At 32.7% G+C, this 18,245-nt stretch overlaps 1 long non-coding RNA gene and 1 pseudogene across 1 annotated transcript; one reads left to right on the top strand and one right to left on the bottom strand.

The window, feature by feature from the left end:
* Window positions 1-204: 204 nt before the first annotated feature.
* Window positions 205-9,696, bottom strand: LOC25497819 (pre-rRNA-processing protein TSR1 homolog; annotated as a pseudogene).
* Window positions 9,697-16,885: 7,189 nt separating this feature from the next.
* On the top strand, window positions 16,886-17,393 carry LOC112416435 (uncharacterized). Its single transcript, XR_003006912.2, has 2 exons — window positions 16,886-17,039; window positions 17,143-17,393. It is a non-coding gene; the product is annotated as an uncharacterized lncRNA (long non-coding RNA).
* Window positions 17,394-18,245: the final 852 nt, after the last annotated feature.

The following is an 18,245-nucleotide window of genomic DNA, read 5'->3' as shown; positions in this document are numbered from 1 at the left end:
ATTGATTATGCTAATTTCTTCTGCTTTCTAGTGTTATTGCTTAGCTTAGTAATCATTGGCATGATATACCACTCCCATTCCGTGTATTTGACTCAGACTGTTCTGTTATCAAGCAATCCATCAACAATTGATGAACAACGAAATCACCACGATACTTATCTGGAACAATAACTTTCACGCCATTAAGCAATTGAAGACGAGGAAAAAAACTAATAGTTGAGAACTCCATGTATCATCCTTGACTTATTATGATAGATTTAGATTCTCTAAATTTCAAAACCACTCAAGTAAAAGTATTTTTATTCCGAACAAATTTTTTGATACAAGGAAGTGATCCTAAACTGCATTTTCGATATCACTAAACTGCATTTTGATCCTCCATACAAGGAAGTGAATCTGAAGCAGAGCTTAAAGGAAAAAGATGGTTTGGCCTCTTGGGATATGCACGTTTGTATAAATTCATGCATACAGTATCACGCTGTTCAAGAACCCCGTTGAGAAGGCACTTCATTGCTCCTGAACAAACAATAAACAAAATATCAATATAATAATCCCATATTTGCTTAAATGCTTATGGATATAATCTGGAATAGGAAATGGAAATTTTTTACAAATTGGAACATCATATTAATCCACAAAATAATGAATGATTATCCTTAATTCTATGAAATCTATATATTCATTTCTCAATCCATATAAATCTAAAGGAAAGTATAAATCTCCAAAATAATTAAGAAATATATATTAGCATTTTCATTTTTAAACGAACTTAACAGTGATTCCATCAGAATCTCAAATGAGAGTATAAATCAGATTATCTTGGTGCATATTTAGATTAACAATGTGTTTGACACGATGTACCACCATAATTTTGGAAAAGTTACACTTTGGAACTTAAACAAAATCATGGCACCACCGTAATTTTGTAAAACTCGTTGTCATTCCAAAGGTGCACTTCGATTATCTGATTACCCTTTTCATTCATAAATGAATGAACTAGATATTGCAAAACTTATTCATGAATACTAGTGTGCTTCCAAGAGTGAAGAAATGCAAATCTTGCAAATAAAATATCGCAAACAATAATTCAATACTATTTCAACTTTTCCCACAAGTCTCTATATACTACTACTCATCCAAGGACAAGATGATGAGGTAGGAGGTAAATTCAATTTGATACTGAAATCCCATGTTGAATAAGACCATTCGAGGAAAAGAAAATTACAAAAAGAAAATGTCAACAGCTTTTAGAATGAGTAGCTTCCAAATGTCTATAATAAGATTAATGGTAATGATTTCTAACATAACATACCGTGTGTACCAACTGGTTCTTTAATTCGGCCACGAAGACTGCGTTTGGTATAAATCTCTAAAGGCTTCAATCACATCCCACATTAAGAAATCTTGTTAGGGTGATAACTAAGAACAATTTTTAAAGAATAATCTCTTTCAATTCTATCAATTCATCAATGGAAAATGTTTTCTTACCTTAAAGAACTTAACATCCTCTGGATTATAAAACATGTGTTTTACAGAAGCTTTACGTTTTGACACTCTTTGGGGGTAGCTGCACCACAAAATGTTTAAAAGCTTCTAATCAGTAAAATATAAAATTACTGTGGATTGTCACATATGCAACAACTCTGAAACGATGCTAGTTACATATTTACCAGAATTTGCAAAGGTGTCAACCAAAAAGTAATATGGAGGGCTTGTGTTGAAGTAATAGGTGTTAACAATATAGAGACATAGGTGTTGTTAAATAGCGCTATAGCAGCGTATAACTTAGCAGAATTTGAGTAAATTTCCGCAATACTCTATTTACTACAAAATGTAGTCAAATGACGGCTATAGTGGCGGTATAGCACTGCAGTGTAGCGAGATTTGAGCAAAATAATATTTTCCGCGATCTTCAATTGACAATCTAAGATATTCAAAAATAATTTTGATATATAATAAACTATTTTCATATCTAACGGTTTTCAATTGATCAGTCATGGCAAACATCAACAAACATACCCCGTCAGAATAAGGCGCTTCAGGATTATCCTATCTCGATCAACAGTTTTCAGTGAGCCCAAGGCAGCTACTTCTGGTGTAGCATCCTCTACAGCTCTCTTGAGGATTATTGTAGGAAAGGGAGAAAATGAAATTGGTGCATAAACTGAAGCAATTGAAAAGCGTCCAGCATGGAGAAACCTTTCCATCTTGTTCTTGTCTGCGTTTTTGAATTCGCATGAGAAAATCGGCCTGCAAAATTTGTCACCATTTCTTATACTTTTTTTTTCCTAAAAAGATCTATTATGTCATGGTTGTTTAAATTGAATACCATACCTGCAAACAAATTGCCGAAACCCAACATGAAATATTAACTCTTCCTTGGATTTGATGGGTGCATGATACGTTTCATTCTTCTTCACACTACAAAACATGAGCGACTTTATTTCATGACACGTCTTTTGAATATTCAGATGATCACTTTTTAATTAGTACGGTATGAAAAGCACCAACAATGAAATAGTAAAATGATAAAGCATAACTATACCTGAAATGAAGGACAGAAACTTCGTTTTCGTGTTCCAGCAGACCACATGCTGTAACCGGTGTTGTCTTTGAAAGTATACATAACTTTGAAGCAACACCAGTGGGTACTTCCATGATATGCAGCCTAATGTATGAGCCAACTGGAATACAGTCTTGGCTGTTTTCTCGTTCCATTTCTAAGGCTTTAGCAAGAACCTGCTTTTGTGTTCTTTTGAAACTATGATAATTATAATTTTTGGGATAATCTTGAGGTAGAGATTCCTGATAAAATTAGAAATGTCAGATTTTTTTGCTGTTAATGGCAACGACTAATTAAAGAATAAGAAAATGATAAACATACCATAGGATCCCATATAGAATTCCGAATAGACTTGAGTCCCTTATATTTTGCAAACCGTGTCCGAGCTGGGACATCCAATGGTGTATCCACTTCATCAGGAAACTCTACAACAACAAACGAATATCAAGCAACAAATCGTCAATACAATAAAACTGCAAATCTTCCACAGACAGGTACATTCCATGTCACTTACAGAGAAATTCCCAACAAAGTACAAGTTGTAGGAACCAGAAAGTATAAACCGGAATAAGTACACTTTCAACTTTAGAAAGACCAAACACTTAGTGGTTTTTTCTAATAAAAAAGCAAGTGTGACCAAACATGAGAACATTAAATAGAAAAAATTACCCTCATCTGCAGCATGAGCTTCTTTAATTGCCTTGAGTTCATCTTGTATCTTCTCTTCAGTCATGTCATCTACTTCCTAAAATCCAACAAAAAATAATCATGCATTAATGACCGGAGGCTATGCCATTATGCCAAAGGTTCGATGAGAAGACAAAACACTTCAGTATTGAGTTGTTAGAAACTCACCATCATTGAAACATTGTCACTTTCTTCCTCAGAATCTTCATCATCATCTTCGATGCCACAGTCTGACTCCTCTTCATCGAATTCATCCCATGCAGCCTGAAAATCAAAATAAAGGCCAGAAACTTATTATTTCCATATTAGATACTACCTCTGTGGCTCTTTCACATTATAAGTGTTTCATTTGAATAATTTTTGTGACTTGTTATTTGTCATTCATTTAAATAGTCCACCGAACTATTTCACTACTACTACTACTATATGTGTATTTTAGACTATACACACTATTTTGCTACTGAATTCAATATAACTAATCATTTTCTTAGGACATGTGCATTATCTTAAAAAGACATATAATATGAGACGTAGATAGAACCTACTTGGTAAGCATAAATATGACAGGAAAATAATCAAAATAATAAGGGTGACAAAAATCTTTCAGTAATAAGTGTATCAAGAAAACAAGCTCAAACCTGATATTCTGAAGTTCCCGGAGGAAGTTTTCTCTTTCTTGTTTTCTTTTGCGTATGATCTTCATCAGCTTTTGCGCCATCAGCCTCATTTGGGCGTGCCTGGTAATAGGGAATGATATCACTCAAAATGCTAAGCAAAAAAATATTGCAACTAATTTGAAAACCTGTGGGAGGGAAAAGCTGATTCATGGCTAAAAAATAGTCAAGTCAACCGATAGGCAGTAACGGCTCATCCTATCATTTTGTCGTAGTGCAAAAAATAAAATTAAGGAGTACTCTTCTTGTATTCAATTGAAAGATGTCAATTCAGAAATTAGTAGTAGAGAATCTCAAAAATCAAATCTTATGACTAACAAATAGTAATGGCAGAATTAGAAATAGGATCTCCTTATCTACCTGCTCGCCAGCATGCTTGTCAACTATATCTTCATGATTTTGACAATCTGGAACCAGAGAACGAATGACCTGAAACATTATAAAGCAGGAAAGTAGAGGAAAAAGTAAAGTGTAGATATAAATAAATAGTTAAAGAACGTATGAAATTAAAAAGGTAAAATTTTTGGAAGATCACAATGTCCAAATGTTGCATGCACAGTAGACTTCAAATTTCATTATTTACATGCTTAAATATGCAAGGCCGTGTTTTAGATTAGAGTAGGAGTAGGACCTCCAAAGTGTTAAAGACGGCCTTGCATATATAAAAAGAGGCTCCTACTTGTGTTAATTTTTTCTTAAAGGCTAAGAAATAACCCACCTGACCCTCCTGAGATATTGTGTTATTCAGCAGATGAATTTGGGTCCTTAATAGTATTAGGCATGGGCGGCTATTGGCTAGTACAACAGTCCCATAGCACAGGGCCTCAAAATTTTGAGGAACCAAAATTATAAAAAAGTGACGAGTTTAAATGGGGGTTTACATCAGATTTTCTAATTCAAAACACAACTCAGAAACTATTATAAAAACAAAAAAATTCATAACTGTATTGTGAAGTATTCAACACTTATAACAAGGTTTTGAATACTGGGACTGTAAGTGCATTAATCTTTGTTTGCACACTCTGAAGTCCATTCTACACAACTTATTTCCAAACTGTCTGATGTGGGAGTTACAAACTTGTGTAGAAATTGGTGAATGAGTTTCCACATTTGGGCCTTGAACTTCTGGATTTGGCATTGGACTTTCTACCTTCATATGCCCAGTTTGACTTCCAGCTCTTAGGGAAACAGTTACGTTAGTTGTTTGTTTCACTTTATTCTCAAGAATTACTTAAAAAGAAAATTCTCCGTACCAACAATACAAGCATCTTTTACAAGAAAACTCATTTGAGGATCTTGAAGCTTAGATAACTTCATGAAAGATCCGGAGCCCTGAGCTATAGAACGTGCATTGAAATCATAGTTAAGTTATTTTGTAATTGTAATGTTGGTATTGAATTGATTGAATAAAAAAAAACTTAAGTTTCACATCTCTACTTCATCCCTTTGACAATTGGCAGTTTGCATACCCTCCAAATAAATTGATAAGATGTTGTCTCCTTTGTGCCCTGTGTGGATACAGAAGAATCCTCCATGGATAGCCACCAACGACGAAAGGCTCAGAGTAAATCTTCTCAACATTCAAGAGAGAGAAGTTCTCATTCTTCCATGTGGATTTCTCAACTATCTCAACAATTGTTTCTTGATGTTCCATTTCTACAAACTCAGTAAGAGTGGCGTCTTTCTCTTTGAAAGTTGTGTCGTTCTTAGGAGCTAGCTAGGTCAATCTTAATGAGTTAGTAGAAATAGAGCATCAAGAAACAAGTGTTGAGATATTTGAGAAATTCACATGGAAGATTGAGAGTTTCTCTCGGTTGAATGTTGAGAAGATTTACCCTGAGCCTTTAGTAGTTGGCGTCTATCCATGGAGTATTCTTCTGTATCAACAGGGCACAAAGGAGACAACTTCTTATCAATTTATTTGGAGGCAATGCAAACTGCTAATATGTCAAAGGGATGGAGTAGAGATGTGGAACTTAAGTTGCTTTATTCAATCAACTCAATACCAACATGACAATTACAAAAGAACTATTGAGTTCAATAGCCCGCGGTTCTTGATCTTTCATGAAGTTATCTAAGCTTCAAGATCCTTAAGTGGGTTTTCTTATGAAGGATTCTTGTGTTGATGCTGTGGAGGATTTTATTTGAAAGTCAACACTTGAGAATCAAATGAATCAGGCAGCGAACGTAACTGTTTCCCTAGTAGTTGGTCGTCAAACTGGGCATATGAAAGTGGAAGTCCCATTGCCAAATCTAGAAGTTCAAGGCGCAAATGTGGAAACTTGTTCACCAGTTTCTACACAAGTTTGCATTGAACATCATACTAAACAAAGATGCAAGTCCCACGTCAGACATTTTGGCAAGCAAAAGACAGAAAAGATAACCAGTGAGAAGAAGGGTGCATAGAATGGACATTAGAGTCTGCCAACAAACGTTAATGCACTTGCAGGCCAGTATTCAGAACCTTGTTATAAACATTGAATATTTCCCAATACAGTTATGAATCTGGGCCCCTCAAAACTGATAGAAAACACAGCTTCGTTGCAGGGTCGTTTAAACTCGTCAATTTTTGAGAATTTGGGGCCCTCACAATTTTGAGGTCGCATGCTACAAGCCTGTTTGCACAGGCTCATAGCTGACCCTGTAAATATGCATATTATATGTTTTAACCTTACTGTCATATAATTAAATAATATATGTAGAAACCCTTAATGGCCAGCCTTGTTGTGAAAAATTTCTGTAAAACTCTATACCTTCACATCCTGCGTCTCATCTGAACCCATTAGATCCTGATTTGTACTTGAATTCAAAAGAAGGGGATCTTCGAGAACTTCAACTTTACACAGTCGGAAATCTCCAGCACCTGATACATGAACCTGAACAAACAAAATGTGAGACTACCAACAATTTAATGAAAATGTAACCTATTACATGATTTGCTCATTACCATTTAATTCATAGAGAAGCTATGAGCACAAAGATAACCAGTGAGAAGAAGGGTGCATTTGTCAGAATTACCATAAGTATGATCATCAATATCGACCTGTAATTTAGGGTTGAAAACATGATAAGCTCAATGCAATAGCATCAATCAACATCTTAATCAAATTAGATAAGGGCTTTACAGAAAAGATGAATATAATATGATCACAAATCATTTATTCACCCGTGTTAAAAAAAATTATAATATTGTGTATTTTTTAGTGCTACAAAGCTACATATACTAAGAAACTATCTTAGAAAATATGATTCAAACCAATGTGACTAGGCTGTTGAATTCAAACCTTATGAGCCATGAGGTAAGATCGTTGAGTTCTCCAATGAGGAACTTTAAGTCGTTGCTCTTTAAAGAGCCACAAGAACTGCAATTATGAAGAAGGAAGGAGTGAAAGGCTTAAAGTTAAGCTATCAAACTGGATATACATTAGATGATAAGCTTAACGGTTACAATTAGATTTTTCAGCCAACAAATGTTGAAATAATTACCTTCTGCAGATCATCCTTTGTATCAGCTGGATAACATTTACAATCCTCAGGAAATTCTGAGGCAAGACTTGATGAGCACGACTTCTTTGGTTCATTTCTTTGTTTTAGCTCAGTGGGAAGATCCTGAAAACATAGAATGAAAATTCTATATAACCAATTAAAAATTGAATTTCTTGATGAAATGACTATAAGCTCGTGTAAATAAATTCATAAGTTTCAAAAATATGATCCATCCTAACTTACACGAACGAAGAGAACAGTGCTTGGTAAACCAAGAGACCTAAATACAGAGAGGCATTGATTTCCAAACGAGTCAATGTACTGAGAAGCAGTTTCTTCACATGAAGACATTGCTGAAGCCACAAAAACCAGTAAATCAGCAACCTACAACATAAATAATGTCCAACACAACAATAATCAAAACCCTTTCCACAATTAATCAGAAGTGCTTGAAGCAAAGCAAATGTAAAAATTGATACCTTGACCATTTCCATGCATGAGAGTAGATCACCATGAGGTGCTTTTAGTACCTGTATCATACAACGTTCATGTCAAATCCAATCCACCACAACATACTTGGGAAAAGGATCATTATATATTCGAAAACATGTTAAAATTACAATTGTTGTCCTAGTTCCCCAAATGCAGCTCAATTTTCTGATATATGAGATTGAATAATAAATTATTAAATTCATGACTTCATATCATTAAATATTAAATTTGAAAGTCTATTTTAGCTATCAACAACTCAATTCATGTACAATAAATTTTCTAATTTTCAAATAATAATAAGGCAGCAATCAATCAGATGAATGTACCGATATTCTAATCTTATATTCGGAAGAAGCAACTGTTGGTATTCCAAATCCTGGGAGAACTGTAGAAGAATCTTTAGATAGCAATGAGGAGAGATCATTTGCAAGTGATTCTAAATCAACAGAAGCACATAGAGCAAAGAGAACCTGCGAGAGCACATTAAAGGGTGCAATTCAGTATGATAAGCATGTGATCTGTAACTTATCAAGAAAATCATGTTTAGTTGAAAATCATGTTTTGTTTTACATCTTCCCTCTGGAGATTTGGACAAGCACATTTAGTTTTTAAGATTGAAATTTGAATTGAATTTGAGAACTTTCTTATATTCCATTTTTTTTAACAGTGAACATAAGAAAGTCAAGTGCCAATAGAGTGCCGCCTTACTGCATCTATTTCGTTTCACATTATGTATCAAACAAAATATTCACTACAAGAACATCAACTGTAAACTTAACAGTGAACAATGTCGACTTTTGTACTTTATAGCTTGACCTCTAATTTTGCAGGAAATACTTTCACTTAAACTAATGTATATTGGAATTTATTTGACACAAGATTTAACCATGTTTTATAACAGTAACATATATGTTTGAAAACAGTCAATTATCTAAACAAAATTGAAGTACTTGTGAATATTTAATCACTAAGCTGCACAGTTAGTATTATGCACATGGTCCATTAACGAAAATTGTAAAAACCAACGAGTGACATGTGTGAATGCACGGTATCATACTGAAAATAAGCGTAGAATTCAATTTAACAAAAGAAAGCCGGAGATAATGTTTACTCACAATTACACGAGGAGGAGTTGTTGAGCCACTGAGTTCTCTTTTCTGTTTCAAAACTGCAGCCCTTTTCTGTTCACGTATCTGTATTGTAAATTCACAGATCAATCAGATACAACTCTGGAAATAGTAACTCTATCTAATTTAGTTATAAAACTCGTCAATTTTTTTCTGCCAATAAGATGTTAGGGACTGACATTACAAATTTTCATAATTACAGGGGCTAAATTGACGATTTATTGTGAGTTTTGCTGCTAGGCTCTCTAGGAAAAAGCACCTATGAAGCACACACTAACACTTGAAAGTAGTCATGTGTCAGTGCTGGACACCGAACACTCCACACTCCTTCGAGGACGTGTGGGCGCTCCTAGCAAGCATAGAGTAAAGCACAAACAAGGAACATATAAAGATATAACAGTACCATTTTATTTCTCTGTAATCGAGCAGCACGTGCACCTTTACCAACATAGAATTTGGTGTACCGGTACACTCAAATATTTGAATGTACCATAGAATTTGCCTAAATCTATACCTATTAATATAGCCAATACTTTCTTTTGGTGTAGCCTTTTTTAAAAAATCCTAAATTGCCCTTACAAATTTAATAACTATGTCACGTAACTATTCAAAAACAAAACTGCTACCTTTCTCATCCAAACTGCAAACGCTCTACTAGGCCTAGCATGAGTGCCGCTTTGAACCTTTCAAATACTCTTCATCTCAATTCCATTAATTTCTCACGTCAAATCAATTTAAGCACCTGTGTTTTTATTTGGGGTGTGATTCAATCCCTTTGTGGAATTCCACGTCGTGCTTGCTCTTTGGACTTTTTTTTGGAATTGGGTGTTGGTTACTTTTTAATTCAACAATCAGCCGTGTATATTTGTTGGATTGAAGTGCAATCATGTGTACTAAGTCCACTCGTGAATTACATCAATTGAATTGTTGAGTTTGTGGTGGGATTGTTACACACTTCTGTCTTGCCAATTGACTGGCAGCCAAAGATACAACCGCTGCCATACAAATACGGCTACTAAATAAGATACACCACAAAACCGATATAAGAATAAAAAATGCAACGGAAGAATGTGGAGAAGATGAAGTTCCTAACATGCTGTAATTTTTTTAAAAAGGTCCATTTGTAACAATAGCAAAGAGGAACAAATCAAAAGGTTAATTTCATCTATCATTTCATCGTAATTTGCATTTAAATTGTAGTATTTGATATCATATTTTTTCTTTAGCAATAGGAATTTTTTTTGGTAACATATTTTGTTGCTTAGAAATTCTCGACAACCCTTAAATAAGAGGTCAAAAGTAAGCACTGCATGAAGATTGTGGAGGGTCATTTATTTGGTGAAATTTTTGGCAATTGATTATGAAGATTAATCAATTTATATGGACAAACAGAAAAGAAATCGCCAAAGTACGGTATGAGAGATTCTGAGAGTGTGATTACTATTTTTTATATTTATTGTTTTTGCTGTGTTTTTTTCGTCTTCTGTTAACAAAAGAGCGACACTGTTGGCCGCCGGAGGTAAGCACGATAGGCTACCGGGAACCAAATATTGTGGTGACGGTGCTATGGATACTTTCTACGGTTTATTTCTTCCTTTATTTCTTCTTTTGTGTTATTTGTTGTCCTAATTAGGTATAAAAATGTTTTTCAATAATCAAATATACTTTCTTCCTCTTTAGTGTTGATGTTGTTTGTTACTTAGGTTGAGCGAGCAAAAACGGTTCATTAATGTTCCCGTGGCTCTCAATTTCTCAATAAATTCAAAGACATGACTCAAACTCAAAAAATGAAAACAAGAGTGCATGTATAATGTACGTGTTTCTAATTCCACTCATTACGATCATCATTTGTTTCATTTTTATTTTTATTTTTGTTTTTGAGGTAATCATCATGTCTTTCATGTTTCTCACAATATTCCTTGATTTTTTTTCTCTTATTAACTGTATTTGTTGTTGTTCTCTTTTGATTTTATTTTTTGTTACACTTTATTGTTGTTCTCTAAAGCAATGATTGCTATTAAAAATTGAGAATCAAACATTTGCGATTTGAGCGGTTACACCTATGGGTTTCGAAAGTAACTACCTCTCTCACAATGTAAACCTCTTTTTCATTAACCTTCTGTTCTTCTCTGCGTGCATCTTTTTATGTTACTTTTTTCTCATTAATTGATTTTTATTCTTTATTTCATTTTTTTATTCTATTCTTTATTTCATTTTAGTTTTCAGTACTTCCTTATAAGTTTTAATCACCTTCTTTTTTATCTATCTTAGGGTGTGAACATAAGAATAATAGATAAAGGGGCTGCATTTTTGTGATAGTGAGCGTACTAATTTAAGAAATGAAAAAAAAAAAAAAAAAAAAAAAGAGTAATATAAAGGTATTACTCTTATTTCATGATCATTGCTTTGTCTTGACCATTTTACCATCTATTATATTTATTGTTCACGTACTTTTTTTCATACCAATTGATTTTCTCAATAAGGAAGATCGAAAAAATCTCTAATACAAAAAGATAAATATACTAAATTTTTAGTTATATTTATGCCAATGTAATGAGGAATTTTTTGAGAGGAATGTAATGTAAGAGTTAAAGTTGTCTCTTTTTTTTCTATTCTTATTGTTTGTTTCTTAAATATTATTATGAAAATGCTAAGATCATATTCATGAAGTGGAGGACAATATCTAGGATCTTGGGTGAGTATCTAATATTTCAAATTGGAATTTCCACACTCAATTTCGTTCAAGTATTGGACTAACCTTAAATTTATTTTTAAATTTTTATAATCAAATTTAGACAACCATTGTTATGTGTGGTGGACCTTAAAGATTTGGAGGAGCTATTACAAGTAAATCTAATGACTAATGCTACAATAAAAAAAACATTGATCAGTGCACTTCAATTTTTTTATACTATATCTATATGGTGTCATGCTTGGTTTAAGTGATTTCATTTCGGTCATTGATTTCAAAAAGTAGCAGTAAGTCTCATTATATAATATCATGCATTACTCAGTTCAACAAGTGACATACAATTGAGATGAACTAAAAGGCTACATAAAAAATATGGCTTCTAAGTCTAACATAAGACTTCGACCTTTTACCTTCCCTCTTATGTACACTTGGCATGTCTTGGAGGCCACTTCATTAATATGAGTGTGTATGACACAGAAATTTTAGAGGGTAATGAAATACATGTAGAGGAATGGAGGAATCACGCAATTTAATTGAGGAATTTGAAAAAGAAAACAAACATCCTCGACTTACCAGATGCTAATGCAGAAGTATGGTTCAGTTCTTCCTTTTTTTATTTATTGTGTTATTCTTTAAGGAGATTTATTGTATTAATTTTTAGTCCTAATTTATATTTTATTATTCTCTTATTCTTAACCTTTTTTTTTATATAGACCAATGGACTTGTGAATAGATGCTGAAAGAATGAAGAATACAAAATGTTGTGATGTTCTTCACCGGCTATCTTTTAATGTCTTTCCATTTCTCAAAATATTTAAGAATGAGACTCAAACATACATACACAAAGCACATGTTTTTAAATGTACGTTTGATCTATGATTTATGTACATAATTTGTACAAACGATCGAGTTTATTTTGGATGTTGTACGAACAAGTTTTTGGCTAATAACCTAAACACTTAACATATATTTACATCTTTTAGTTTATCATTTTTTTTTATTCCTATCAATTGTGTAATTTGTAAATAGTTAAATTCAAATCAAACTTATATAAAGAAAAATAATCAAATCTACGCATACGTTAGCGCAGTGGAAAAAGCGGACAGACGGGCACGGAAGTGCCGGTCTGGACGCTAGTAATAATAATAATAATATAATTTTTTTGGTAGCTTTTTTTTTTAGAGTTGCAAATGCACTGGTTTTGTGTTAATTCGCATTTGAAATTCAGTAACATATTTAACTATCATCACTATTATTGTGAACAATTTTACATGCACAGAAAGAAACAATAAAAGGAAAAGAGAAAGAAAAAAAAACATATCAATTCATAGAATTTAGAGAGTAGGAAAAGAATCTAAAAACCACGACGAATCTTCAGATTACTTCAAATTTTGTATTTCAATATAAGTCATTCAATCCGTACAATCAAAGTTCTAACAACAATTAATACACCAAAATAACTATTTAATTACAATTCATCAAAATAATTGTTTGAACAAATATTTAAGAACAAAAAACGATACGCGTTACTGAAGGGAAAGTAAATGACAATTTATGAGAAGTGGAAAAGGTGGGATAAGAAGCAGATAAGAGAAGTGGAAAAGGTGGGATAAGAAATGGGGGGTGCAACCAGAGTTCTAACAACAATTAACACACGAAAATAACTATTTGAGAACAAAAAATGATGTGCGTGATAGATAGAAGGGAGAGAAAATAACAGTTTATGGAAAGTGGAAAAGGTGGGATAAGAAGTGGGAGGCGGTTTTAGAATTTGAAAGCGAAATTAATACATCAAAAACATGTGTGGCGTAATGGTAAAAACTATGAAGAAAAAGGGCGGGATTAGGGTTAATTAGGGTTGTTTGCAACACTGTTTAACATTTAGATATATAAAATTAATTTGTAAAAAAATTAGGCTAAATTACATCATAAGTTTTTTTCGTACCACTTACATCATTTAAGCAAAATATGTAATCCCCTCCAACTACGTATTACATAACTCCCTCTGATTATGTTACCCACCAAAGACTCGACATGACAATGAATGCATGGACATACATGTAAAAACCCGACAATGCGACAATAACATCATTATATTATATAATCCCTCCATCATATAATATTAAACATTCTCACCCAAAACCCGTCATTTTATTATCAATCATTTACATCCACATAAGCATCTAGAAGCGTCTAGAACATTGAATGCACTTGATATTTGGTGAGTCGTATATCATATTTGATTACGTGAATTGGTGATTATGTGCATTGGTGAAACTTGGTGATTTATGTGCATGGTGAACATGTGAAAATGTGTAAGTGTACTTGTTGCATGATTATACTTGTATGTTTGTTGATTGAGAATGTTGTGGGGCTGTTGTGAATGGTTTTTATTAAGTTTTATTAATCATTTTAGAATGAACTAGGATGATAAAAACTCAAAGGAGCCTTGGGATTATTGGTTCATCCTAACGACAAATCCTTCACAAACCAAAACCTTAAACCGAAAACTTTATGTTAGACCTAATTTATAAAGACCGGTTTCCCTTTAGTCCCTCACTTTTCCTTTCAGTCCAGTGAGTGTTTTCTTCTAGCAATCAAACCTATTTCGCTGATTTGATTACTAGAAGAAGCTTTTAAGGTTTGAAACTACTAATGTCTCAAGGATTGCAAAGACTATTTCGATGCCTTTGCAATCCTTGTCAAAATTCACTTGTTCGAATATCAAAACTCCACTCTCGTTTTATGAATTGATATTTGAGATGATGGATTAACAATTATCAAACCCTCCACTTTCGCTTCTACAGTTTGATAATGGTTAATTCATGTTAAAACGGTGAATTTAGATTAGAAACTAGGGTTACATAAGATTAGGGTTAAAGCTTGGTTTCATTAGGATTATGTCATTAGACTTATCCAACAATCCCAAGACAAAAGAAGAGTCTACTCACTAACGTTCATTGTAGACATAGAAGAGAAGAAGAAGAAGAAGAAGAAGAAGAAGAAGAAGAAGAAGAAGAAGAAGAAGAAGAAGAAGAAGAAGAACATAAAAGTAAATAACAATAAAATAAAGATGAACTTTTATTCCAAAAACAAAAGATGAATTGTTGTAATAGCTAGCTACTCTATTTATAGTCTTATGTCGACTTAAAACCTAAGAAACTATTCACTAGAATGTTCCACAAGAAACCACGGGCTTTTAGGTCAAAATAGGCAGCTTGTCTATGAAGCAAAAGCAGCATAAGGGTATAATGGGGCGCGCCACTTTTATATTATTGTACAAGATCTTCAAATTCTTTGCACATGATATTTTTGTATGAGATATTCATATTTTTTTCCTCAATCCTTGCACCATATATTTTTGTATAAGATCTTTTATATTTTTGGCACGAATCAGCTCCAATTCTCCTTTCTTTTGCTCCAAGACTCAATCTTTAGAATATTTGTTCCTGAAATATAATAACTTGCAATTGTAGTAAAAGAGCTCTAAAAATGAAATAAACTTAAATAAAATAAACTCAAATATAAATAAAACGGACTTAAATATTATATTAAAACTACTAATTATTGACTCATCAAAAAGGAAGGAACATGTTTGCACATATGGTATAGTAAGACAAGTGGTTTGATACATAAGTTGAATTGATTCATAAGATCCGTATCAACCTTCATCATGGGTCTCCTGAATTGATTCAAATTTGGTTTAATACATATCAATATTTGTAGTACATCTTGCTTGTCTTTTTGCTATCTGAATCGATTCACACATTAAGTGAATCGATTCATTTTGTTGTTTTTGGCCGAAATATTGCACTTATCACCCTTTTCTATACATACCCACTTCCTCATAACACCTAAACTACTGAATCATTTGCATCTATTCCCTCTAGAGTCTCCAACCCTCATTGTTCACATTAAACATTTTTTCTAAGAATCAGTGTGTTCCTTTGAGTCATAAATTGCCAGAGTGCTATTTAGATTGGAAGTTGATTGCTTTCTAGGATATTGATAGGAAATCAAGGATCTAAAGTGAATTGAGTAATTTCATTCCACCTCCAAGGGTATTGGGGGTTCTTTCTAAAGTTTTCGTGTTCAAGGGGATCCAATTGTCGGACGGAGCATCAAAGAGTTCGAGTGAAGAGCTTCAAGGGTTGCACGGATGATTGAGGATTCGAAGACATTAAGAAGCACCAATTTCAAATGTTATTCGAAGATTGGGGGAGTGATTGCATAGGAATTGAAGAATCAGGGTAGTTTCAAGGAATTCTTGTAATCACATTGTAATCAAACATTCATATTCTAGTGGAAGTCCTTGGTGGAGACGTTTTCCATCAAGAATAGACGTAGCTCGAAGCGAGGACGAAAGGTTGAACTACTATAAATCTCGGTGTCGTTTCTCTTCCTTATCCTCTTTAACTTTGATTGATTGTGTATTTGATTGCTTGATAAATTGTTAGAGTAGAAACTGAGTGTGATCTAGGTTTATTTTGTTAAACTTGAATTAGTTTTTTTACCTCACTTGTAATAGATCACACTTGGTTTCAATCTATTGTCAATTTATCACACATACACAATTGTGTTCATTAGTATAATTGATTAATTGCCATTAGATTTCGTTTGAGATTTGCCTTATTTTGTAACTTGTGTGAAATTTAAAAATAATAGATTGTGTTAAGATTTGACTTTGAATCTCTCAATTTCTAGTGAATCTTATCATTTGAACATAGTCTTAATAATTTTTTCATTGCCGTTTAATCAAGCATAAATCCAATACGTCATCAATTGTTTTCAAAAATCGCTTTGGCTATAGACTCGATAAATTTTAAATCACCATTCACGTCCTCCCTCTAGCGCATATTACTTTGCCATATAGACAACAATTACATCTTTAATGCATTATTTAGACATCTAATTTTTTCATCATTCGTTACTGTTGTTTGTCTTTTGGGATTTTCACTTATCTATTATGAAATGCTAAGATACAAAAAAAATAAAAAAATACAATGGAGTTTTTTTTTAAAAAAAGAATATTTAAATTTTATAATAATTAAGATTAAGATTTTTACCAAGGTTAAGTGATCAATTGAATGAGCTAAAGGGATACACGCTACGTATTGGTTAGAGATATTAATTATAATTTTATAAACGACTTCTTGAAACTCCTAAATGTTAAAAACTATTTAATTAATGTTAGCAAAGAATGACATTTTTACTTATAAAGAGATAAATAACTTATGTTTATCACCTGGAATAGAGAAAAAAAATGGCTCAAATTCTCATGTTTTTTTATTCTTTGATCATCTTTATTTCTCTATTAAGTATGTAATTTTTCACACCAATTTATAATTTTCTAATTTATATGACACATCATATATTATCACCTTTTAATAACACTTTTTTTTTCCTTATTTGATAATGCAGCTTCCCACCCATGCATTTCTGATGATGATTGTCCAGAGGCGTTATCTCCTCAATTTCCAAAGTGCATTCATAATGTTTGTGTGTACTTTGTGGAGGAGTAAGAATTAAGCTTAAAAATAGTAATGTTACCTCCATGTGTGTAATTTTATTTGTATTTCAAAATGTTTGTACCTGTATAATTTACTTCAACATTAATTCATGTTTTTGTATCAATTTAATTTTTATATAAATATTCTTATCTTTGTTGTTCATTGAAGATATCACAAATATTAGAGTTAATGAATAATTATAACAAGATACCATCATTAATAAATGTAATATATGATTATGTAAATTAGTTATTTATTCTGCTTAATAGTAATAGTAGTGGCGTCGAATAATCATGATTCAGAACAAACCTTGATAGTCATGTTCTTCCATCACGTTGATCATCCTTCCAAAGAAGAAGACGAAGTACTGGGGCCATCCATCATCACCACCTCTCCACCAACGCAAAGCAAGATAGCCTGCACGAAGATCCGGTCTTGATGAATGCTTTTACGAACAAGGTTACGAGTATCCCATACCCCAATCCTTATAAAGGTATCAGTGCATTAAATTAACAACTTAAAGGATCAATTTAAAACTTAAAAAACTTAGAGGAATAATCCGATTGTCAAACTTAAAGGATCAAATGAGGTATTAGACCAACAAAAATATAATCAATACAAACATATCCAAACCCACTAGATCTACAAACAAAACAAAAAAAAATACAAACATGTTACAAAAATACAAACAAAAATATATTTGACTTCAATTTTGTTTCCTGATGTCTCTAATGTTTTTGGATGTAATAGACAAGTAGATATTTTGAGAGATTAATCGTGTGTTTGGTTTTCCGTTTGCAACACACAAAATCACGTTTGCACGCTTTCTGATGTATTTTTGCTGTGATTTCCAAAAGCTCCAAATACTAGCTTCTACGCTAACGTGATTTTTTGTTGTGATTTCCACCAAAAGTCCATTTTGCAAATGCAATACCAAACAAACACTAAGAATGAATAGTCGAATTCATGTGAGCAAACATGATGGAACTTCAATGACCAAATCAAGTTCTTTAT

This window comes from Medicago truncatula, chromosome 7 (genome assembly GCF_003473485.1).
Source record: "Medicago truncatula cultivar Jemalong A17 chromosome 7, MtrunA17r5.0-ANR, whole genome shotgun sequence".
Taxonomy (NCBI): Eukaryota; Viridiplantae; Streptophyta; class Magnoliopsida; order Fabales; family Fabaceae; genus Medicago; species Medicago truncatula.
The sequence above is the reverse complement of the archived record's forward strand: the minus strand, read 5'-3'. Positions and strand labels throughout refer to the sequence as shown.